Below are 24,452 nucleotides of genomic sequence, written 5' to 3' on the forward strand. Positions count from 1 at the left end.
TTCCGGTTTTTATGCGGCATTTCCGTTTCCTCACTTCCCTGGGCTAACTAACGATATCGATCGCAAAGGATTATGCAGAGTTGACAGAAAAATGTTACACATGCCGTAGCAGATGAATACAACCAAGAACTAAAGCCCCGCCTCACTCAGTTCGGGTACTGGACCTGGTTGAAACACTCATGCATCTAGCTGGCAGAGTGCCTTTCAGCACCGCCCTAAACACGGTCGAGCCAACGCTGGACTAATATATCTATGGAGGTATTTTGTCATGTCAAATGTATTAATAACGCCATCAGAATGCAACCAAAGCACAGGATAGCAATAAGTAGATGGCTATAAATAATTGTAAATCATACAAAACTAGAAAAAAAAGTTTGTTGAGACAAACTTTAAGTTGGCTTGAGAAAGCCAGACCAGAGAGTTTGAAAAAGTTAAAAGTAGTTAGAAGTTTGAAGTAGTATGAAGTTTAAAGTAGTTTAAATTTTGATTGATAAATTAGTTAGTTAGAAAGAAAAAAATATTAGAAAGAAAAAAAAGAAAGAAAGAAAGAAAGATTAGTTAGAAAGAAAGACAGATTAGTTAGAAAGCAAGAAATAAAGAAAAAAATAAAGAAAGACAGATTAGGTAGAAAGAAAGAATGAAAGAAAAAAGAAAGATTAGTTAGAAAGAAAGACAGATTAGTTAGAACAGATAGATAGATAGATAGAAAAGGTTTAAAGAAAGAAAGAAAGAAAGAAAGAAAGAAAGAAAGAAAAAGATTAGGTAGAAAGAAAGAAAGAAAAAAGATTAGGTAGAAAGAAAGAAAGAAAGAAAGAAAGATTAGTTAGAAAGAAAGAAAGGTGGATTAGTAAGAAAGAAAGAAAAAGAAAGAAAGAAAGAATGTTGGATTAGTTAGAAAAAAGAAAGAAAGGAAGGAAGAAAGAAAGAATGGTGGATTAGTTAGAAAGAAAGAAAGAATGGTGGATTAGTTAGAAAGAAAGAAAGAATGGTGGATTAGTTAGAAAGAAAGAAAGAAAGAAAGAAAGAAAAAGATTAGGTAGAAAGAAAGAAAGAAAGAAAGAAAGAGAAAGAAAGAAAGGTGGATTAGTAAGAAAGAAAGAAAAAGAAAGAAAGAAAGAAAGAATGTTAGATTAGTTAGAAAAAAGAAAGAAAGGAAGGAAGAAAGAAAGAAAGAATGGTGGATTAGTTAGAAAGAAAGAAAGAATGGTGGATTAGTTAGAAAGAAAGAAAGAATGGTAGATTAGTTAGAAAGAAAGAAAGAAAGAAAGAAAGAAAGAAAGAAAGAAAGAAAGAAAGAAAGAGATTAGGTAGAAAGAAAGAAAGAAAGAAAGATTAGTTAGAAAGAAAGAAAGATTAGTTAGAAAGAAAGAAAGAAAGAAAGGTGGATTAGTAAGAAAGAAAGAAAAAGAAAGAAAGAAAGAAAGAATGATGGATTAGTTAGAAAAAAGAAAGAAAGGAAGGAAGAAAGAAAGAATGGTGGATTAGTTAGAAAGAAAGAAAGAATGGTGGATTAGTAAAATAGAAGAAAAAAAGAAAAAGATTAGGTAGAAAGAAAGAAAGAAAGAAAGAAAGAAAGAAAGAAAGAAAGAAAGAAAGGTGGATTAGTAAGAAAGAAAGAAAAAGAAAGAAAGAAAGAAAGAATGTTAGATTAGTTAGAAAAAAGAAAGAAAGGAAGGAAGAAAGAAAGAATGGTGGATTAGTTAGAAAGAAAGAAAGAATGGTAGATTAGTTAGAAAGAAAGAAAGAAAGAAAGAAAGAAAGAAAGAAAGAAAGAAAGAAAGAAAGAAAGAAAAAGATTAGGTAGAAAAAAAAAGATTAGGTAGAAAGAAAGAAAGAAAGAAAGGTGGATTAGTAAGAAAGAAAGAAAAAGAAAGAAAGAATGTTGGATTAGTTAGAAAAAAGAAAGAAAGGAAGGAAGGAAGAATGGTGGATTAGTTAGAAAGAAAGAATGGTGGATTAGTTAGAAAGAAAGAATGGTGGATTAGTTAGAAAGAAAGAAAGAAAGAAAGGTGGATTAGTTAGAAAGAAAGAAAGAATGGTAGATTAGTTAGAAAGAAAGAAAGAAAGAAAGAAAGAAAGAAAGAAAGAAAGAAAGAAAGAGATTAGTTAGAAAGAAAGAAAGAAAGAAAGAAAGAAAGAAAGAAAGAAAGATTAGTTAGAAAGAAAGAAAGAAAGAAAGAAAGAAAGGTGGATTAGTAAGAAAGAAAGAGAAAGAAAGAAAGAAAGAAAGAAAGAAAGAAAGAAAGAATGATGGATTAGTTAGAAAGAAAGAAAGAAAGAATGGTGGATTAGTTAGAAAGAAAGAAAGAAAGAAAGAATGGTAGATTAGTTAGAAAGAAAGAAAGTAAGAGAAAGAAAGAAAGAAAGAAAGAAAGAAAGAAAGAAAGAAAGAAAGAAAGAAAAAAAGGTGGATTAGTTAGAAAGAAAAAAGAAAGTAAGAAAGAAAGAAAGAAATAAAGGTGGATTAGGTAGAAAGAAAAAGAAAAAAAGAAAGATTAGGTAGAAAGAAAGAAAGAAAGAAAGAAAGATTAGGTAGAAAGAAAGAAAGAAAAAAAGAAAGATTAGGTAGAAAGAAAGAAAGAAAGATTAGGTAGAAAGAAAGAAAGAAAAAAGAAAGAAAGATTAGGTAGAAAGAAAGAAAGAAAAAAGAAAGAAAGAAAGTTAGAAAGAAAGATTAGGTAGAAAGAAAAAGAAAATAGAAAGAAAGTTAGAAAGAAAGAAAGAAAGATTAGGTAGAAAGAAAGAAAGATTAGGTAAAAAGAAAAAAGAAAGAAAGAAAGAAAGAAAGATTAGGTAGAAAGAAAGAAAGAAAAAAGAAAGAAAGAAAGGTAGAAAGAAAGAAAGATTAGGTAGAAAGAAAGAAAGATTAGGTAGAAAGAAAGAAAGATTAGGTAGAAAGAAAGAAAGAAAGATTAGTTAGAAAGAAAAAAAGCAAGATTAGTAAGAAAGAAAGAAAAGTAAGAAAGAAACAAGAAAGAAAGATTAGTTAAAATGAAAGAAGAAAAAAGAAAGATTACTTAGAAAGAAAAGAAAGCAAGAAAGAAAAGAAAGATTAGTTAGAAAGAAAGAAAAAGAAAAAAGATTTGTTAGAAAGGAAAGAAAGATTAGTTAGAAAGATTAGATAGAAAGATAAGTTAGAAAGAAAGATTAGAAAGAAGAAAGATTAGTTAGAAAGAAAGAAAGAAAGAAAGAAAGAAAGAAAGAAAGAAAGAAAGAAAGAAAAAGATTAGGTAGAAAGAAAGAATGAAAGAAAAAAGAAAGAAAGAAAAAGATTAGTTAGAAAGAAAGATATATTAGTTAGAAAGAAAGATAGATAGAGTGATAAGTTAGAAAGATAGATGGATAAGTTAGTTAGAAAGATAGATAGATTAGTAAGAAAGAAAGATAGATAAGTTAGTTTTTTAGTTAGAAAGATAGATACATTAGTAAGAAGAAAGAAAGATAGATGTTAGTTAGAAAGATAGATAGATTAGTAAGAAATAAAGAAATAAAGATAAGTTAGTTAGAAAGAAAGAAAGATAGATAAGTTAATTAGAAAGAAAGATAGAGTAGTTAAAAAGAAAGATAGATAAGTTAGAAAGAAAGATAGATAGATTAGTTAGTTATAAAGATAGATTAGTTAGAAAGAAAGAAAGATAGATAAGTTAATTAGAAAGAAAGATAGATTAGTTAGAAAGATAGATAGATTAGTTAGTTATAAAGAAAGATAGATTAGTTAGAAAGAAAGATAGATAAGTTAGTTAGAAAAAAGATAGATAAGTTAGAAAGATAGATAGATTAGTTAGTTATAAAGAAAGATAGATTAGTTAGAAAGAAAGATAGATAAGTTAGTTAGAAAAAAAGATAGATAAGTTAGAAAGAAAGATAGATAAGTTAGTTAAAATGATAGATAGATTAGTAAGAAAGAAAGAAAAATAGATTAGTTAGTTAGAAAGAAAGATAGATTAGTTAGAAAGAAAGATAGAAAGAAAGATAGATAGAAAGATAAGTTAGTTAGAAAGAGATAGATAAGTTAGTTAGAAAGAGATAGATTAGTAAGAAATAAAGATAGATAAGTAAGTTAGAAAGATAGATAGAAAGATAAGTTAGTTAGAAAGATAGATAGATTAGAAAGAAAGATAGATAAGTTAGTTAAAAAGATAGATTAGTAAGAAAGAAAGATAGATTAGTTAGTTAGAAAGAAAGATAGATTAGTAAGAAAGAAAGATAGATAAGTTAGTTAGAAAGATAGATAAGTTAGAAAGATAGATAAGTTAGTTAAAAAGAGATAGATTAGTAAGAAAGAAAGAAAGATAGATTAGTTAGTTAGAAAGAAAGATAGATTAGTTAGAAAGAAAGATAGATAGATAGATAAGTTAGTTAGAAAGATAGATAGATTAGTAAGAAAGAAAGAAAGAAAAGTTAGTTAGAAAGATAGATAGATTAGTAAGAAGAAAGAAAGATAGATGTTAGTTAGAAAGATAGATTAGTAAGAAATAAAGAAAGTTAGTTAGAAAGAAAGATAGATAAGTTAATTAGAAATAAAGATAGATTAGTTAGAAAGAAAGATAGAAAGAAAGATAGATAGAAAGATAAGTTAGTTAGAAAAAAAGATAGATAAGTTAGAAAGAAAGATAGATAAGTTAGTTAAAAAGATAGATAGATTAGTAAGAAAGAAAGATAGGTTAGTTAGTTAGAAAGATAGATTAGTTATAAAGAAAGATAGATAGATAGATAGATAAGTTAGTTAGAAAGATAGATAGAAAGATAAGTTAGTTAGTTAGAAAGATAGATAGATTAGTAAGAAAGAAAGATAGATAGATTAGTTAGTTAGAAAGAAAGATAGATTAGTTAGAAAGAAAGATAGATAGATAAGTTAGTTAGAAAGATAGATAGATTAGAAAGAAAGATAGATAAGTTAGTTAAAAAGATAGATAGATTAGTAAGAAAGAAAGATAGATTAGTTAGTTAGAAAGATAGATTAGTAAGAAAGAAATATAGATAGATTAGTTAGTTAGAAAGAAAGATAGATTAGTTAGAAAGAAAGATAGATCGATAAGTTAGTTAGAAAGATAGATAGATTAGAAAGAAAGATAGATTAGTTAGAAAGAAAGATAGATAGATAAGTTAGTTAGAAAGATAGATAGATTAGAAAAAAAGATAGATAAGTTAGTTAAAAAGATAGATAGATTAGTAAGAAAGAAAGATAGATTAGTTAGTTAGAAAGAAAGATAGATTAGTAAGAAAGAAAGATAGATAGATAAGTTAGTTAGAAAGATAGATAAGTTAGAAAGATAGATATGTTAGCTAAAAAGATAGATAGATTAGTAAGAAAGAAAGAAAGATAGATTAGTTAGTTAGAAAGAAAGATAGATTAGTTAGAAAGAAAGATAGATAGATAGATAGGTTAGTTAGAAAGATAGATAGAAAGATAAGTTAGATAGAAAGATAAGTTAGAAAGATTAGTTAGATAGATAGATAGATAGATAGATAGATAGATAGATAGATAGATAGATAGATAGATAGATAGATAGATAGATAGATAGATAGATAGATAATTAAATGGTAGTTTAATTGAGTCTAGGGCTTCAGGGAGTTTAGATTTGAGTTTTTGGCTTGTACACTAATGGGCCACCGTAGTCTTGGCTCAATTTGAGCGGTCTGCCATGTAAGTCTATGGGATTTTTATGGTTTTTAATATTAATTTTTAAGAAAACTGAAAGTCAAATCAGTCTGAAAAGATATAGCACACCAAGTCAGAACAGTATGAAGGTCTGACCCGAGTTTGGAGTATGTAGCTTGAACGGTCTAGGAGGAGTTAGAGTCAGAAAATTTGCGGTCAGAAAAAGAAGAAGAATAATAACTAGAAAAAAAAGTTTGTTGAGACAAACTTTAAGTTGGCTTGAGAAAGCCGGACCAGAGAGTTTGAAGAAGTTAAAAGTAGTTAGAAGTTTAAAGTAGTTAGAAGTAGTTTGAAGTTTGAAGTAGTTTGAAGTTTGAAGTAGTTTGAAGTTTAAAGTAGTTTAAATTTTGATTGATAAATTAGTTAGAAAGAAAGAATAGTTAGAAAGAAAGAATAGTTAGAAAGAAAGAAAAGTTAGAAAGAAAGAAAGAAAGAAAGAGAAAGAAAAAAGAAAGATTAGTTAGAAAGAAAGAAAAAAGAAAGAAAGATTAGTTAGAAAGAAAGAAAGAAAGTAAGATTAGGTATAAAGAAAGAAAGATTAGGTAGAAAGAAAGAAAAGTTAGAAAGAAAGAAAGAAAGAAAGAAAGAAAGAAAGAAAGAAAGAAAGAAGAAAGATTAGTTAGAAAGAAAGAAAGAAAGAAAGAAAGAAAGAAAGATTAGGTATAAAGAAAGAAAGAAAGAAAGAAAGAAAGAAAGAAAGAAAGAAAGATTAGTTAGAAAGAAAGAAAGAAAGAAAGAAAGATTAGGTATAAAGAAAGAAAGAAAGAAAGATTAGGTATAAAGAAAGAAAGAAAGAAAGAAAGAAAGAAAGAAAGAAAGAAAGAAAGAAAGAAATATAAGGTATAAAGAAAGAAAGAAAAAGATTAGGTATAAAGAAAGAAAGAAAGAAAGAAAGAAAGAAAGAAAGAAAGAAAGAAAGAAAGATTAGGTAGAAAGAAAGAATGAAAGAAAAAAGAAAGAAAGATTAGCTAGAAAGAAAGAATGAAAGAAAAAAGAAAGAAAGATTAGCTAGAAAGAAAAAAAGAAAGAAAGAAAGATTGTAAGAAAGAAAGAAAGATTAGGTAGAAAGAAAGAATGAAAGAAAAAAGAAAGAAAGATTAGTTAGAAAGAAAGAAAGAAAGTAAGATTAGGTATAAAGAAAGAAAGATTAGGTAGAAAGAAAGAAAAGTTAGAAAGAAAGAAAGAATGAAAGAAAGAAAGAAAGAAAGAAAGAAAGAAAGAAAGAAAGAAGAAAGATTAGTTAGAAAGAAAGAAAGAAAGAAAGAGAGAAAGAAAGAAAGAAAGAAAGATTAGGTATAAAGAAAGAAAGAAAGAAAGAAAGAAAGAAAGATTAGTTAGAAAGAAAGAAAGAAAGAAAGAAAGATTAGGTATAAAGAAAGAAAGAAAGAAAGATTAGGTATAAAGAAAGAAAGAAAGAAAGAAAGAAAGAAAGAAAGAAAGAAAGAAAGAAAGAAAGAAAAAAATATAAGGTATAAAGAAAGAAAGAAAAAGATTAGGTATAAAGAAAGAAAGAAAGAAAGAAAGAAAGAAAGAAAGAAAGAAAGAAAGAAAGAAAGATTAGGTAGAAAGAAAGAATGAAAGAAAAAAGAAAGAAAGATTAGCTAGAAAGAAAGAATGAAAGAAAAAAGAAAGAAAGATTAGCTAGAAAGAAAAAAAGAAAGAAAGAAAGATTGTAAGAAAGAAAGAAAGATTAGGTAGAAAGAAAGAATGAAAGAAAAAAGAAAGAAAGATTAGCTAGAAAGAAAGAAAGAAAGAAAGATTGTAAGAAAGAAAGAAAGATTAGGTAGAAAGAAAGAATGAAAGAAAAAAGAAAGAAAGATTAGTTAGAAAGAAAGAAAGAAAGAAAGATTAGGTATAAAGAAAGAAAGAACGAAAGAAAGATTAGGTAGAAAGAAAGAAAAAAGAAAAGATTAGTTAGAAAGAAAGAAAGAAAGTAAGATTAGGTATAAAGAAAGATTAGGTAGAAAGAAAGATTAGGTAGAAAGAAAGAAAAGTTAGAAAGAAAGAAAGAAAGAAAGAAAGAAAGAAAGAAAGAAAGAAAGAAAGAAAGAAAGAAAGAAGAAAGATTAGTTAGAAAGAAAGAAAGAAAGAAAGAAAGAAAGAAAGAAAGAAAGAAAGATTAGGTATAAAGAAAGAAAGAAAGAAAGAAAGAAAGAAAGAAAGAAAGAAAGAAAGAAAGATTAGGTATAAAGAAAGAAAGAAAGATTAGGCATAAAGAAAGAAAGAAAGAAAGAAAGAAAGATTAGTTAGAAAGAAAGAAAAAAGAAAGAAAGATTAGTTAGAAAGAAAGAAAGATTAGGTATAAAGAAAGAAAGAAAGAAAGATTAGTTAGAAAGAAAGAAAAAAGAAAGAAAGATTAGTTAGAAAGAAAGAAAGATTAGGTATAAAGAAAGAAAGAACGAAAGAAAGATTAGGTAGAAAGAAAGAAAAAAGAAAAGATTAGTTAGAAAGAAAGAAAGAAAGAAAGATTAGGTATAAAGAAAGAAAGAACGAAAGAAAGATTAGGTAGAAAGAAAGAAAAGTTAGAAAGAAAGAAAGAAAGAAAGAAAGAAAGAAAGAAAGAAAGAAGAAAGATTAGTTAGAAAGAAAGAAAGAAAGAAAGAAAGATTAGTTAGAAAGAAAGAAAGAAAGAAAGATTAGGTATAAAGAAAGAAAGAAAGATTAGGTATAAAGAAAGAAAGAAAGAAAGATTAGGTAGAAAGAAAGAAAGAAAGAAAGATTAGGTAGAAAGAAAGAAAGAAAGAAAGAAAGAAAGAAAGAAAGAAAGAAAGAAAGAAAGAAAGAAAGAAAGAAAAAATATAAGGTATAAAGAAAGAAAGAAAAAGATTAGGTATAAAGAAAGAAAGAAAGAAAGAAAGAAAGAAAGAAAGAAAGAAAGAAAGAAAGAAAGAAAGAAAGATTAGGTAGAAAGAAAGAATGAAAGAAAAAAGAAAGAAAGATTAGCTAGAAAGAAAGAATGAAAGAAAAAAGAAAGAAAGATTAGCTAGAAAGAAAAAAAGAAAGAAAGAAAGATTGTAAGAAAGAAAGAAAGATTAGGTAGAAAGAAAGAAAGAAAGAAAGATTGTAAGAAAGAAAGAAAGATTAGGTAGAAAGAAAGAATGAAAGAAAAAAGAAAGAAAGATTAGCTAGAAAGAAAGAAAGAAAGAAAGAAAGAAAGAAAGAAAGAAAGAAAGAAAGAAAGAAAGAAAGAAAGAAAGATTAGGTATAAAGAAAGAAAGAACGAAAGAAAGATTAGGTAGAAAGAAAGAAAAGTTAGAAAGAAAGAAAGAAAGAAAGAAAGAAAGAAAGAAAGAAAGAAAGAAAGAAAGAAAGAAAGATTAGGTATAAAGAAAGAAAGAACGAAAGAAAGATTAGGTAGAAAGAAAGAAAAGTTAGATAAGTCAGTCAGATAGATAGATAGATAGATAGATAGATAGATAGATAGATAGATAGATAGATAGATAGATAGATAGATAAGTTCAAAAGATAGATAGATAGATAGATAGATAGATAGATAGATAGATAGATAGATAGATAGATAGATAAGTTCAAAAGATAGATAATAGATAGATAGATAGATAGATAGATAGATAGATAGATAGATAGATAGATAGATAGATAGAAAGAAAAGGTTTAAAGAGATAGAAAGAAAGAAAGAAAATGTTTAAAGAAAGAAATAAAGAAAGAAAGAAAGAAAGAAAGATTAATTAGTAAGAAAGAAGGAGAAAGAAAGAGAGAAAGAAAGAAAGAGAGAAAGAAAGAAAAAGAAAGATTGATTAGTTGAAAGAAAGAAAGAAAGAAAGAAAGATAGATGATTTACTGATTCAAGCATGATTTACCATAGTTTACCATGATTTACCATAGTTTACCATGATTTACCATGATTTACCATAGTTTACCATAATTTACTATAGTATACCATGATTTACCATGTTCAAGTATGATTTACTGATTCTAGCATGATTTGTCATAGATTACCATCATTTTCCATAGTTTACCATGATTTACTATAGTATACCACGATTTACCATGTTCAAGTATAATTTACTGATTCTAGCATGATTTACCATAGTTTACCATGATTTACCACGATTTACCATAGTTTACCATGATTTACTATAGTATACCATGATTTACCATGTTCAAGTATGATTTATTGATTCTAGCATGATTTACCATAGTTTACCATGATTTACCACGATTTACTATAGTTTACCATGATTTACTATAGTATACCACGATTTACCATGTTCAAGTATAATTTACTGATTCTAGCATGATTTACCATAGTTTACCATGATTTACCACGATATACCATAGTTTACCATGATTTACTATAGTATACCATGATTTACCATGTTCAAGTATGATTTATTGATTCTAGCATGATTTACCATAGTTTACCATGACTTACCACGATTTACAATAGTTTACCATGATTTACTATAGTATACCATGATTTACCATGTTCAAGTATGATTTATTGATTCTAGCATGATTTACCATAGTTTACCATGATTTACCACGATTTACTATAGTATACCATGATTTACTATAGTATACCACGATTTGCCATGTTCAAGTATAATTGACTGATTCTAGCATGATTTACCACAGTTTAGCATGATTTACCATAGTTTACCATGATTTACCATGATTTACCATGATTTACCATAGTTTACCATTATTTACTATAGTATACCATGATTTACCATGTTCAAGTATGATTTACTATGATTCTAGCATGATTTACCATAGTTTACCACGATTTACCATAGTTTACCATGATTTACCATAGTTTACCATGCTAGCATGATTATCATGTTGCTAGCATGATGCTAGAATTTTTTTACCATGTTGCTAGCATGGTTTACCATGATTTACCATAGTTTACCATGATTTACTATAGTATACCATGATTTACCACGATTTACCATAGTTTACCATGATTTACTATAGTATACCATGATTTACCATGTTCAAGTATGATTTACTGATTCTAGCATAGAAAGAAATAGAAAGAAAGAAAGAAAGAAAGAAAGAAAGAAAGAAAGAAAGATTAGGTATAAAGAAAGAAAGAACGAAAGAAAGATTAGGTATAAAGAAAGAAAGAACGAAAGAAAGATTAGGTAGAAAGAAAGAAAAGTTAGAAAGAAAGAAAGAAAGAAAGAAAGAAAGAAAGAAAGAAAGAAAGAAAGAAAGAAAGAAAGAAAGAAAGATTAGGTAGAAAGAAAGAAAAGTTAGATAAGTCAGATAGATAGATAGATAGATAGATAAGTTCAAAAGATAGATAGATAGATAGATAGATAGATAGATAGATAGATAGATAGATAGATAGATAGATAGATAAGTTCAAAAGATAGATAGATAGATAGATAGATAGATAGATAGATAGATAGATAAGTTCAAAAGATAGATAGATAGATAGATAGATAATAGATAGATAGATAGATAGATAGATAGATAGATAGATAGATAGATAGATCTATGTATGATTTATTGATTCTAGCATGATTTACCATAGTTTACCATGATTTACCACGATTTACTATAGTATACCATGATTTACTATAGTATACCACGATTTGCCATGTTCAAGTATAATTTACTGATTCTAGCATGATTTACCACAGTTTAGCATGATTTACCATAGTTTACCATGATTTACCATGATTTACCATGATTTACCATAGTTTACCATTATTTACTATAGTATACCATGATTTACCATGTTCAAGTATGATTTACTATGATTCTAGCATGATTTACCATAGTTTACCACGATTTACCATAGTTTACCATGATTTACCATAGTTTACCATGCTAGCATGATTATCATGTTGCTAGCATGATGCTAGAATTTTTTTACCATGTTGCTAGCATGGTTTACCATGATTTACCATAGTTTACCATGATTTACTATAGTATACCATGATTTACCACAATTTACCATAGTTTACCATGATTTACTATAGTATACCATGATTTACCATGTTCAAGTATGATTTACTGATTCTAGCATGATTTAGCATAGTTTACCATGATTTACCATAGTTTACCATGATTTACCACGATTTACCATAGTTTACCATGATTTACTATAGTATACCATGATTTACCATGTTCAAGTATGATTTACTGATTCTAGCATGATTTATCATAGATTACCATGATTTACCATAGTTTACCATCATTTACCACGATTTACCATAGTTTACCATGATTTACTATAGTATACCATGATTTACCATGTTCAAGTATGATTTACTGATTCTAGCATGATTTATCATAGTTTACCATGATTTACCATAGTTTACCATGATTTACCACGATTTACCATAGTTTACCATGATTTACTATAGTATACCATGATTTACCATGTTCAAGTATGATTTACTGATTCTAGCATGATTTATCATAGATTACCATGATTTACCATAGTTTACCATGATTTACCACGATTTACCATAGTTTACCATGATTTACTATAGTATACCACGATTTACCATGTTCAAGTATGATTTACTGATTCTAGCATGATTTACCATAGTTTAGCATGATTTAGCATAGTTTACCATGATTTACCACGATTTACCATAGTTTACCATGATTTACTATAGTATACCATGATTTACCATGTTCAAGTATGATTTACTGATTCTAACATGATTTATCATAGTTTACCATGATTTACCATAGTTTACCATGATTTACCACGATTTACCATAGTTTACTATGATTTACTATAGTATACCATGATTTACCATGTTCAAGTATGATTTACTGATTGTAGCATAGATAGATAGATAAGGTTTGTAGATAGATAGATAGATAGATAGATAGGTTAAAAAGATAGATAGATAGATAGATAGATAGATAGATAGATAGATAGATAGATAGATAGATAGATAGATAGATAGATAGATAGATATAGTTAGATAGATAGATAGATAGATAGATAGATAGATAGATAGATAGATAGATAAGTTAAAAAGATAGATAGATAGATTAGTTAAAAAGATAGATAGATAGATAGATAGATATATAGATAAGTTAAAAAGATAGATAGATAGATAGATAGATAGATAGATAGATAGATAGATAGATAGATAGATAGATAGATAAGTTAGTTAGAAAGATAGATAGATTAGTAAGGAAGATAGATAAGTTAGTTAGAAAGATAGATAGATTAGAAAGAAAGATAGATAAGTTAGTTAAAAAGATAGATAGATTAGTAAGAAAGAAAGAAAGATAGATTAGTTAGTTAGAAAGAAAGATAGATTAGTTAGAAAGAAAGATAGATAGATAAGTTAGTTAGAAAGATAGATAGATTAGTAAGAAAGAAAGATAGATAAGTTAGTTAGAAAGATAGATAGAAAGATAAGTTAGTTAGAAAGATAAGTTAGATAGATAGATAGATAGATAGATAGATAGATAGATAGATAGATAGATAGATAGATAGATAGATAGATAGATAGATAGATAGATAGATGTTTATTAGGTCATTGAATGGTAGTTTAATTGAGTCTAGGGCTTCAGGGAGTTTAGATTTGAGTTTTTGGCTTGTACACTAATGGGCCACCCGTAGTCTTGGCTCAATTTGAGCAGTCTGCCATGTAAGTCTATGGGATTTTTATGGTTTTTAATATTAATTTTTAAGAAAACTGAAAGTCAAATCAGTCTGAAAAGATATAGCACACCAAGTCAGAACAGTCTGAAAGTCTGACCCGAGTTTGGAGTTTGTAGAGTTAAAGCTCTAGGAGGAGTTAGAGTTGATAAATTTTGGGTCAGAAGAATAAGAAGAAGAAGAATAACTAGAATGTACATTTCCTGAAGAAAATGTGAAGTGGTGCTTGCAGTGGCAAAATTCGCCACCCGGTTGCTAGGGTGTTGTAAATGATTGCATACGAGCCAACAACCAAGTCTGTACGATGTTGTGGAGCTGTAATATGGCTTCTATATGTTGCAGTATGGTTGCTAGGTAGCTTTAAAAGGTTGCTAAGGTGTGGTTACACAGTTACCATGATGATATTTACAGACTGGTGTCCCAACCAAAACAAACAAGCACACCCCCATGTCTATACGATGTTCTGGTGCTGAGATATGGCTTGTAAATGTTGTTCAATGGTTGCTAGGGGCCTGTAACTGGTTTCTAGGGCGTGGCTATGAAGTTTTTATGTCACTACTTATTGGCTGCTTGATAGGACGAATCAAAAGAGCCCAACCCCAAACCTCTATGACCTTCTGAGCCAAAGATATGATTTAGCAAATTTTGTGCCAATGTTAAGTCTATGGGACATTTTTCGGCTAATTTTTCGCCCGCCAGACAAACATCTTACACCCGATCGCTTATAAAAGTCATAGCACACCTTTCCTCAATAAACCGGTCGATTTGACACCTCATTCAGGGGTCTGTGACAAACGGTGTGGGGCGAGTTACGCGCCGAAGTTTTGTCTAGGTGAATAGTAATCACAACACTAGAATGTACATTTCCTGAAGAAAATGTGAAGTGGTGCTTGCAGTGGCAAAACTCGCCACTCGGTTGCTAGGGTGTTGTACATGATTGCATACGATCCAACAACCATGTCTGTACGATGTTGTGGAGCTGAAATATGGCTTCTATATGTTGCAATATGGTTGCTAGGTGGCTCTAAACGGTTGCTAGGGTGTGGCTACACAGTTACCATGATGATATTTACAGACTGGTTTCCCAAACGAAACAAACAAACACACCCCCATGTCTATACAATGTTCTGGTGATGAGATATAGCCCATTCATGTGTTTGTACGGTTGCTAGGGTACTCCAAATGGTTGCTAAGGTTTGTTTATACAATTTATGGGGTAATATTTAAAGAGTGTATGGGAGTCTGGGTCAAAAAATGCCCAACTCTGTGTTTTTACAATGTTTTGTTGCTGAGATATGGCTTGTAAATGTTGTTCAATGGTTGCTAGGGGCCTGTAACTGGTTGCTAGGGCATGACTATGAAGTTTTTATGTCATTACTTATTGGCTGCTTGATAGGACGAATCAAAAGAGCCCAACCCCAAGCCTCTATGACCTTCTGAGCCAAAGATATGATTTTACAAATTTTGTGCCAATGTTAAGTCTATGGGACATTTTTCGGCTTATTTTTCGCCCGCCAGACGAACATCGTAGACCCGATCGCTTATAAAAGTCATAGCACACCTCACCAAAATAAACCGGTCGATTTGACACCTCATTCATGGATCTACGAGAAACGGTGCAGGGCGAGTTACGCGCCAAAGTTTTGTCTAGGTGAATAGTAATCACAACACTAGAATGTACATTTCCTGAAGAAAATGTGAAGTGGTGCTTGCAGTGGCAAAACTCGCCACTCGGTTGCTAGGGTGTTGTACATGATTGCATACGAGCCAACAACCATGTCTGTACGATGTTGTGGAGCTGAAATATGGCTTCTATATGTTTCAACATGGTTGCTAGGTGGCTCTAAACGGTTGCTAGGGTGTGAATACACAGTTACCATGGTGATATTTACAGACTGTTTCCCAACCGAAACAAAAGAGCCAACCCCCATCTCTATACGATGTTCTGATGCAGAAACATGGGTCTTGATAAACGGTTGTTAGGGTCCTCTGTTTGGTTGCTAGGGAGTGACTTGGCAGGTGCCAATCATGAAACTCCAAAGGCTGCTTGTCAGTATGAATGATATAAACCAACTCCCATGCCTCTGTGACATTCAGAATGGAAGATATCCCTCTTTGGATTTTGGTTGCTAGGGTACTCTATTTGGTTGCTAGCGAGTGGCTTGTGAGCTGCCAATCATGAAACTCCAAAGGCTTCTTGTCACTATGAATGATATAAACCAACTCCCATGCCTCTGCAACATTCAGAATGGAAGATATGCCTCTTTGGATTTTGGTTGCTAGGGCACTCTGTTTGGTTGCTAGGGAGTGGCTTGTCAGCTGCCAATCATGAAACTCCAAAGGCTTCTTGTCACTATGAATGATATAAACCAACTCCCATGCCTCTGTGACATTCAGAATGGAAGATATCCCTCTTTGGATTTTGGTTGCTAGGGTACTCTGATTGGTTGCTATGGAGTTACTTGGCAGCTGCCAATGATACATCTGCAAAGACTTCTTGTCACTATGAATGATATAAACCAACTCCCATTCCTGTATGACATTAAGAATGGAAGATATTCCTCTTTGGATTTTGGTTGCTAGGGTACTCTGTTTGGTTGCTATGGAGTTGCTTGGCAGCTGCCAATGATGAAACTGCAAAGGCTGCTTTTCAGTATGAATGATATAAACCAACTCCCATGCCTCTGTGACATTCAGAATGGAAGATATCCCTCTTTGAAGTTTGGTTGCTAGGGTAATCTATTTGGTTGCTATGGAGTTGCTTGACAGCTGCCAATGATGAAACTGCAAAGGCTTCTTGTCACTATGAATGAAATAAACCAACTCCCATGCCTCTGTGACATTCAGAATGGAAGATATCCCTATTTTGATTTTGGTTGCTAGGGTACTCTATTTGGTTGCTAGTGGGTGGCTTGATAGCTGCCAATGATGAAACTTCAAAGGCTTCTTGTCACTATGAATGATATAAACCAACCCCCATCTTTATACGATGCTCTGATACAGAGATATAGGTCTTGCTAAATAGTTGCTAGGGTACTCTGTTTGGTTGCTATGGAGTGGCTTGGCAGCTGCCAATGATGAAACTCCAAAGGCTGATTTTCAGTATGAATGATATAAACCAACTCCCATGCCTCTGTGACATTCAGAATGGAAGATATCCTTCTTTGGATTTTGGTTGCTAAGGGGCTCTAAATGGTTGCTAGGGCATGGCTTGATAGCTTCACAATGATCCTGAGAGACTGATTGGTCATCTGAGTAAAATGAGCCCGCCCCCTTGTCTCTATGACACTGTGATCCAGAGCTATGTTCAATACAAAATCCCTATGCAATTTACCATAGTAGGAAAAACACATGCTGGGCCGTCCTACACCATAGTAAGTCAATGGGAAACTTTGGGCAGCTCCTGCCCCCCAGGGGTGCAACTTTTACCCCATTGTGAGGTATGGTCTCACACAGCCTGCCATCCTCTTCAAATGTGGCAAATCACACATTTCTGCGAAATCCTCGCTCGGAGCTATGACTCGTCAAAGTTTGTTGCAATGTTAAGTCAATGGGATTTTTCGGCTGCTTTTTCGCCCCTGGGGCGAACACCGTACCCCCGATCGCTTATAAAAGTCATAGCACACCATTCCCGAATAATCCGCACGATTTGACACCTCATTCGTGGGTCTGTGACAAAAGGTGCGGCACGAGTTACGCGCCAAACTTTTGTGTGGAAGAATAATAATAATAAAAACTAGAATGTACATTTCCTGAAGAAAATGTGAAGTGGTGCTTGCAGTGGCAAAATTCGGCACGGTTGCTAGGGTTTTACTAGGTGGTTGCTATGGTGTTCTGGGAGGTTTCCAAGGTATTATGGGTGGTTGCTAGGGTGTTGCTAAGTGGTTGCTAGGGTATTCAGTGTGGTTGCTAGGCAGTTGCTAAGGTGTTTACCATAGTTTACCATGATTTACCACGATTTACTATAGTTTACCATGATTTACTATAGTATGCCATGATTTACCATGTTCAAGTATGATTTACTGATTTAAGCATGATTTACCATAGTTTACCATGATTTAGCACGATTTACCATAGTTTACCATAATTTACTATAGTATACCAGGATTTACCATGTTCAAGTATGATTTACTGATTCTAGCATGATTTATCATAGTTTACCATGATTTACCACGATTTACCATAGTTTACCATGATTTATTATAGTATACCATGATTTACCATGTTCAAGTATGATTTACTGATTCTAGCATGATTTACCATAGTTTACCATGATTTACTATAGTATACCACAATTTACCATGTTCTAGTATAATTTACTGATTCTAGCATGATTTATCATAGTTACCATGATTTACCATGATTTACCATAGTTTACCATGATTTACTATAGTATACCATGATTTACCATGTTCAAGTATGATTTACTGATTCTAGCATGATTTACCATAGTTTACCATGATTTACAACGATTTACCACTAATTACCATAGTTTACCATGATTTACTATAGTATACCATGATTTACCATGTGCAAGTATGATTTACTGATTCAGGCATGATTTACCATAGTTTACCACAATTTACCACGATTTACTATAGTTTACCATGATTTACTATAGTATACCACGATTTACCATGTTCAATTATAATTTACTGATTGTAGCATGATTTACCATGATTTACCATAGTTTACCATGATTTACTATAGTATACAATGATTTACCATGTTCAAGTATGATTTACTATGATTCTAGCATGATTTATCATAGTTTACCATGATTTACCATAGTTTACCATGATTTACCATAGTTCACCACGATTTACCATAGTTTACCATGATTTACCATGTTCAAGTATGATTTACTGATTCTAGCATGATTTACCATAGTTTACCATGATTTACCATAGTTTACCATTATTTACCACGATTTACCATAGTTTACCATGATTTACTATAGTATACCATGATTTACCATGTTCAAATATGATTTACTGATTCTAGCATGATTTACCATAGTTTACCATGATTTACCACGATTTACCATACTTTACCATGATTTACTATAGTATACCATGATTTACCATGTTCAAGTATGATTTACTGATTCTAGCATGATTTACCATAGTTTACCATGATTTACCACGATTTACCATACTTTACCATGATTTACTATAGTATACCATGATTTACCATGTTCCAGTATGATTTACTGTTTCTAGCATGATTTATCATAGTTTACCATGATTTACCATAGTTTACCATGATTTACTATAGTATACCATGATTTACCACGATTTACCATAGTTTACTATGATTTACTATAGTATACCATGATTTACCATGTTTTAGTATGATTTACTATGATTCTAGGATCATTTACCATAGTTTACCATGATTTACTATAGTATACTATGATTTACCATTTTCAAGTATGATTTACTGATTCTAGCATAATTTACCATAGTTTACCATGATTTACTATAGTTTACCATGATTTACCACGATTTAGCATAGTTTACCATGATTTACTATAGTATACCATGATTTACCATGTTCAAGTCTGATTTACTGATTTTAGCATGATTTACCATAGTTTACCATGATTTACTATAGTATACCATGATTTACCATGTTCAAGTATGATTTACTATGATTCTAGCATGATTTACCATAGTTTACCATGATTTACCACGATTTACTATAGTTTACCATGATTTACTATAGTATACCATGATTTACCATGTTCAAGTATGATTTACTGATTCTAGCATGATTTACCATAGTTTACCATGATTTACCATAGTTTACCACGATTTACCACGATTTACCATAGTTTACCATGATTTACTATAGTATACCATGATTTACTATAGTATACCATGATATACCATGTTCAATTATGATTTACTGATTCTAGCATGATTTATCATAGTTTACCATGATTTACCATAGTTTACCATGATTTACCATAGTTTACCATGATTTACTATAGTATACCATGATTTACCATGTTCAAGTATGATTTACTATGATTGTAGCATGATTTACCATAGTTTACCATGATTTACCACGATTTACCATAGTGTACTATGATTTACTATAGTATACCATGATTTACCATGTTTTAGTATGATTTACTATGATTCAAGGTTGATTTACCATAGTTTACCATGATTTAGTCAAAAGAGCCAAGTCCCATCTCTATACTATGTTTTGATGCAGAGATATACGTTTTGCTAAACGGTTGCTAGGATACTCTCTTTGGTTGCTATGGAGTTACTTGGCAGCTGCCAATGATGAAATTCCAAAGGCTTCTTGTCAGTATGAATGATATAAACCAACTCCCATGCCTCTGTGACATTCAGAATGGAAGATATCCCTCTTTGGATTTTGGTTGCTAAGGTGCTCGACAATGGTTGCTAGGGAGGGGCTTGGAAGTGTTGAGGTGATTCATGATTGGCTGTTTACTGCCCCGAGTCAAATGAGACCACCCCCATGTTTCTATGACAATTCAGTCTGGAGATATCTCTTTGAACTCTTTCAATGGAAGTCTATGGAACTTGTTGCTAAGGGGCTCTAAATGGTTGCTAGGGCGTGGCTTGATAGCTTCACAATGATCCTGAGAGACTGATTGGTCGTCTGAGTAAAATGAGCCCTCCCCCTTGTCTCTATGACACTGTGATCCAGAGCTACGTTCAATACAAAGTCCCTATGCAATTTACCATAGTAGGAAAAGCATGTGTGTTTCACGGGACGTTCCTTCCCCATAGTAAGTCAATGGGGCAACTTTGGGCATCTCCTGCCCCCCAGGGGTGCAACTTTTACCCCATTGTGAGGTATGTTCTTACAGAGCCTGTCAGCCTCTTCAAATGTGGCAAATCACACATTTCTGCGAAATCCTCGCTCAGAGCTACGTGTGGTCAAAGTTCGTCGCAATGTTAAGTCAATGGGACTTTTTTGGCCGCTTTTTCGCCCCTGGGGCGAACACCGCACCCCCGATCGCTTATAAAAGTCATAGCACACCTCTCCTTAATGAGCCGGTCGATTTGACACCTCATTCATGGCTCTGAGACAAACGGTGCGGGGCGAGTTACGCGCCAAACTTTGTCCAGAATAATAATAATAATAATAATAATAATAAGAATAATAAGTATGAGCAATAACAATAGTGATGCCTTGCTTTCAGCAAGCACCACTAACTAGAATGTACATTTCCTGAAGAAAATGTGAAGTGGTGCTTGCAGTGGCAAAATTCGCCACCCGGTTACTAGGGTGTTGTACATGATTGCATACGAGCCAACAATCATGTCTGTACGATGTTGTGGAGCTGAAATATGACTTCTATATGTTGCAATATGGTTGCTAGGTAGCTTTAAACGGTTGCTAAGGTGTGGTTACACAGTTACCATGATGATATTTACAGATTGGTTTCCCAACCGAAACAAACAAGCACACCCCCATGTCTATACGATGTTCTGGTGCTGAGATATAGCTCATTCATGTGTTTGTACGGTTGCTAGGGTACTCCAAATGGTTGCTAAGGTTTGTTTATACAGTTTATGGGGTAATATTTAAAGAGTATTTGCAGGTCTGGGTCAAAAAATGCCCAACTCTGTGTTTTTACAATGTTTTGTTGCTGAGATATGGCTTGTAAATGTTGTTCAGTGGTTGCTAGGGGCCTGTAACTGGTTGCTTGGGCGTGGCTATGAAGTTGTTATGTCACTACATATTGGTTGCTTGATAGGACGAATCAAAAGAGCCCAACCCCAAGGCTCTATGACCTTCTGAGCCAAAGATATGATTTTGCAAATTTTGTGGCTATGTTAAGTCTATGGGACATTTTTCGGCTAATTCTCCGCCCGCCAGACGAACATCTTACACCCGATCACTTATAAAAGTCATAGCACACCTTTCCTCAATAAACCGGTCGATTTGACACCTCATTCTGGGGTTTGTGACAAAAGGTGTGGGGCGAGTTACGCGCCGAAGTTTTGTCTAGGTGAATAGTAATCACAACACTAGAATGTACATTTCCTGAAGAAAATGTGAAGTGGTGCTTGCAGTGGCAAAACTCGCCACTCGGTTGCTAGGGTGTTGTACATGATTGCATACGATCCAACAACCATGTCTGTACGATGTTGTGGAGCTGAAATATGGCTTCTATATGTTGCAATATGGTTGCTAGGTGGCTCTAAACGGTTGCTAGGGTGTGGCTACACAGTTACCATGATGATATTTACAGACTGGTTTCCCAAACGAAACAAACAAACACACCCCCATGTCTATACAATGTTCTGGTGATGAGATATAGCCCATTCATGTGTTTGTACGGTTGCTAGGGTACTCCAAATGGTTGCTAAGGTTTGTTTATACAATTTATGGGGTAATATTTAAAGAGTGTATGGGAGTCTGGGTCAAAAAATGCCCAACTCTGTGTTTTTACAATGTTTTGTTGCTGAGATATGGCTTGTAAATGTTGTTCAATGGTTGCTAGGGGCCTGTAACTGGTTGCTAGGGCATGACTATGAAGTTTTTATGTCATTACTTATTGGCTGCTTGATAGGACGAATCAAAAGAGCCCAACCCCAAGCCTCTATGACCTTCTGAGCCAAAGATATGATTTTACAAATTTTGTGCCAATGTTAAGTCTATGGGACATTTTTCGGCTTATTTTTCGCCCGCCAGACGAACATCTTACACCCGATCGCTTATAAAAGTCATAGCACACCTTTCCTCAATAAACCGGTCGATTTTACACCTCATTCAGGGGTCTGTGACAAACGGTGTGGGGCGAGTTACGCGCCGAAGTTTTGTCTAGGTGAATAGTAATCACAACACTAGAATGTACATTTCCTGAAGAAAATGTGAAGTGGTGCTTGCAGTGGCAATATTTGGCACGGTTGCTAGGGTTTTAGTAGGTGGTTGCTATGGTGTTCTGGGAGGTTTCCAAGGTATTCTGGGTGGTTGCTAGGGCGTTGCTAAGTGGTTGCTAGGGTATTCAGTGTGGTTGCTAGGCAGTTGCTAAGGTGTTTACCATAGTTTACCATGATTTACCACGATTTACTATAGTTTACCATGATTTACTATAGTATGCCATGATTTACCATGTTCAAGTATGATTTACTGATTCAAGCATGATTTACCATAGTTTACCATGATTTACCACGATTTACCATAGTTTACCATAATTTACTATAGTATACCAGGATTTACCATGTTCAAGTATGATTTACTGATTCTAGCATGATTTATCATAGTTTACCATGATTTACCACGATTTACCATAGTTTACCATGATTTATTATAGTATACCATGATTTACCATGTTCAAGTATGATTTACTGATTCTAGCATGATTTACCATAGTTTACCATGATTTACTATAGTATACCACAATTTACCATGTTCTAGTATAATTTACTGATTCTAGCATGATTTATCATAGTTACCATGATTTACCATGATTTACCATAGTTTACCATGATTTACTATAGTATACCATGATTTACCATGTTCAAGTATGATTTACTGATTCTAGCATGATTTACCATAGTTTACCATGATTTACAACGATTTACCACTAATTACCATAGTTTACCATGATTTACTATAGTATACCATGATTTACCATGTGCAAGTATGATTTACTGATTCAGGCATGATTTACCATAGATTTACCATAGTTTACCATGATTTACTATAGTATACCATGATTTACCATGTTCAAGTATGATTTACTATGATTCTAGCATGATTTATCATAGTTTACCATGATTTACCATAGTTTACCATGATTTACCATAGTTCACCACGATTTACCATAGTTTACCATGATTTACCATGTTCAAGTATGATTTACTGATTCTAGCATGATTTACCATAGTTTACCATGATTTACCATAGTTTACCATTATTTACCACGATTTACCATAGTTTACCATGATTTACTATAGTATACCATGATTTACCATGTTCAAATATGATTTACTGATTCTAGCATGATTTACCATAGTTTACCATGATTTACCACGATTTACCATACTTTACCATGATTTACTACAGTATACCATGATTTACCATGTTCAAGTATGATTTACTGATTCTAGCATGATTTACCATAGTTTACCATGATTTACCACGATTTACCATACTTTACCATGATTTACTATAGTATACCATGATTTACCATGTTCCAGTATGATTTACTGGTTCTAGCATGATTTATCATAGTTTACCATGATTTACCATAGTTTACCATGATTTACTATAGTATACCATGATTTACCGCGATTTACCATAGTTTACTATGATTTACTATAGTATACCATGATTTACCATGTTTTAGTATGATTTACTATGATTCTAGGATCATTTACCATAGTTTACCATGATTTACTATAGTATACTATGATTTACCATGTTCAAGTATGATTTACTGATTCTAGCATAATTTACCATAGTTTACCATGATTTACTATAGTTTACCATGATTTACCACGATTTAGCATAGTTTACCATGATTTACTATAGTATACCATGATTTACCATGTTCAAGTCTGATTTACTGATTTTAGCATGATTTACCATAGTTTACCATGATTTACTATAGTATACCATGATTTACCATGTTCAAGTATGATTTACTATGATTCTAGCATGATTTACCATAGTTTACCATGATTTACCACGATTTACTATAGTTTACCATGATTTACTATAGTATACCATGATTTACCATGTTCAAGTATGATTTACTGATTCTAGCATGATTTACCATAGTTTACCATGATTTACCATAGTTTACCACGATTTACCACGATTTACCATAGTTTACCATGATTTACTATAGTATACCATGATTTACTATAGTATACCATGATATACCATGTTCAATTATGATTTACTGATTCTAGCATGATTTATCATAGTTTACCATGATTTACCATAGTTTACCATGATTTACCACAGTTTACCATGATTTACTATAGTATACCATGATTTACCATGTTCAAGTATGATTTACTATGATTCTAGCATGATTTACCATAGTTTACCATGATTTACCACGATTTACTATAGTTTACCATGATTTACTATAGTATACCATGATTTACCATGTTCAAGTATGATTTACTGATTCTAGCATGATTTACCATAGTTTACCATGATTTACCATAGTTT

General features: G+C 31.8%; 1 protein-coding gene across 2 annotated transcripts in view; it reads left to right on the forward strand.

Annotated features, from left to right (window-relative positions):
• LOC311286231 (NACHT, LRR and PYD domains-containing protein 1 homolog) overlaps positions 1–24,452 on the forward strand; it is a 233,663-nt gene that overhangs the window by 34,418 nt on the left and 174,793 nt on the right. Inside the window, exon 11 of one of the 2 annotated variants that reach the window (XM_084402347.1) lies at positions 1–9,248. This exon is cut by the window's left edge and continues 1,185 nt beyond it. The exons of the other annotated variant lie outside the window; for it this stretch is intronic. The gene's annotated coding sequence lies outside the window, so the exon portion shown is untranslated. Of the gene's footprint in view, positions 9,249–24,452 lie in introns of those variants that run through there. 2 annotated transcript variants of the gene reach the window in all.

The sequence above is a fragment of the Rutilus rutilus genome, assembly GCF_951802725.1.
Source record: "Rutilus rutilus genome assembly, chromosome: 2".
Taxonomy (NCBI): domain Eukaryota; kingdom Metazoa; phylum Chordata; class Actinopteri; order Cypriniformes; family Leuciscidae; genus Rutilus; species Rutilus rutilus.